Source organism: Sinocyclocheilus grahami, unplaced genomic scaffold, assembly GCF_001515645.1.
Source record: "Sinocyclocheilus grahami isolate Dianchi unplaced genomic scaffold, SAMN03320097.WGS_v1.1 scaffold1072.1, whole genome shotgun sequence".
In the NCBI taxonomy this organism is placed as follows: Eukaryota; Metazoa; Chordata; class Actinopteri; order Cypriniformes; family Cyprinidae; genus Sinocyclocheilus; species Sinocyclocheilus grahami.
In genome coordinates this window covers 84955-87102 of record NW_015506251.1, presented here as the reverse complement: position 1 = coordinate 87102, position 2148 = coordinate 84955, and the positions used below count along the sequence as shown (strand labels likewise).

General features: G+C 40.3%; 1 protein-coding gene across 1 annotated transcript in view; it reads left to right on the top strand.

Annotated features, from left to right (window-relative positions):
* The window catches only part of LOC107566386 (semaphorin-6A), a 61772-nt gene that overhangs the window by 20986 nt on the left and 38638 nt on the right, over window positions 1-2148 (top strand). Inside the window, exon 2 of the mRNA XM_016251830.1 lies at window positions 2131-2148. This exon is cut by the window's right edge and continues 129 nt beyond it. The gene's annotated coding sequence lies outside the window, so the exon portion shown is untranslated. The remainder of the gene's footprint in view (window positions 1-2130) is intronic.

Below are 2148 nucleotides of genomic sequence, written 5' to 3'. Positions count from 1 at the left end.
GTCCAGTGTATTAGACAGACTTTAGCTGTAGCGGCGCAGTCACGGTGTTACTCACCTATCCAGAAGAAACAAAGCAAGCAGGCCTTCCGGCTCCTTGAGTTCTCTCCAGCGCTGGAAAGCTGATCCGATATTTACACAGGTCCTACTTCTTGCCTTATTGCCTTAAGCCTTCTTTTGTTCCTCAGACATTTTCCTCTTTTGTTTTTTATCGGCCATCTCTATCTTTCTGTTGCTTGGCTCGCTAATGTCTGTCCTGTGCACTAACCCTCTCTCCTCCACATCATGAGTAGACACGCCCCTTACTGCTGATTGGCTACTATTTTTTTTTCTATTCTGCACGAATCAGTTTTCTAAAGCGTTTTTGAAAAATCGCTTACCCCACCTTTAATTGCCAAATTCAATGACACGCCAGACTTTCTATTAAACGATCTGATTTAATGCAAGACAACAGTTTTATTTAGTAAGATCTATGAAGGACATTGCGTTCGGCCCTTTCCTAGTAAACTCTGACTTTGAGCAGCTCCCAGAAGTGAGGAGCTCGTCATTCGCTCTTTCATTGGTTTGTGCTGTTAACCAGCTTCTAGTTTATTAACACAAGTGTTGTTCTCTTCAGGAGGGGCACAGACACATTTACTGGCATTTTAATTCCAGGGCAGCTCGTCAAGCGCTGCTTTAATGAATGACAGGCCGTGGCTGTGAGCGAGATCCGCTCCGCTCCGGGAGTTTATCTGCTGATGCTCGATCTGCTCTTACTGCGTCTGATCAGAGTCTCAGAGATCACGTGATATATATCAGTGTGTGTATGTTGATGGATCATGGATTATGAACACACACACACACACACACACACAGACGTTTAATATATATAAATAATGGAATTGCATAGATGTCTATTGTTTGTGTGTACAGATACAGATATAGTAACCCACACAAACGGATCCAAACGGAAAACTTTCTGCATTTTTATACAGTTTTTACAAACAAGCATGTCCACAAAAGGAGGTTTTGGGCAGCAGTGCACCGAAATTATAGCAACTGAAAATTTTCAGCTGAAACAGCAATTTTTGGTTTCGACAAAATCATTGACTGAAAGAGTGACGCTTCATTAGTCTGTGTTCTGACAGTCAGTGTCTGTTTCATGCATACCTCCAGTAAGCACAAGTTGCATTTTGTTACTTTTAATATGAAACAAAGTCCCAGCTTTCAAATTCTGTCAATTGTATCACTAAATTCAACCAATAAATACTGTTTTGATGCTTTTTAATATGTGCTGACAGAGCATCTCTTCCTCTTTACTACTAGTTATAGCAGCAAATAAACACAAATGAACATCAGAAGAATCAAAACAACCTACTGAAATTCATTTAATGTATGTTTGAATAAATCTTATTACAGACGCCGTTTGATTGTTTATTTTTCCACGACAAAATAGAGCAGAAACCACTCTGTTAGAAGAAAACTGCCTTATGTGCAGTGCAAATGTTTCTACAAGTCAGGTTTTATTTGCGAGGTAATTATTAAATTTTATCAATTTTCGTTTTCCAAAAATGAAGTACTTGCAATTAGAGTATATTAAATTTTGAAATGCTCATAATCAGACTACGGTTACTGTTCTATGGATTACGTGATTAAATATTATTCAGTAAATGATTTGTAATTAATTGATTCTCCATAATTCTTTTTCTTCTTTTAAACTTTTCTAGATTACTACTTCATCATGTAATCTGGAATCAGTAAGAGACTATAATTTGTGAGTAATCTACCCAGCTCTGAGTGCGAGCCACTGCGGATACATCTGAATGTAAAGCATGTTTGTGTCATGCCGATCGTCCCGCAGCAGGTTTGAGCGCTCTGTTTTTCTCCAGAATCTTGTGCAGAAGGATCATGCTCTGATCTGCAGTGATTTGTGGGTAATTTGTTGCACAAGGAAACTGGTGCGTCCCTGAGAGCAGGTGAGGTCAGAGGTCAGCGTGTAAATCAGAGCGCTGTATATCAGTCCGTCCCATCGCTCCGAGGTTCATGTCAGCAGTTCCCCGTTTACCCATGATGCTCAGCGGCGCGATCGATCTCTGGCGTATGTTACGCTCAGCCAATTAAAGCGATCTGCTGATCAGGTGTGTGTTTCTGCAGGCTGAAGTTCAGAAGTGA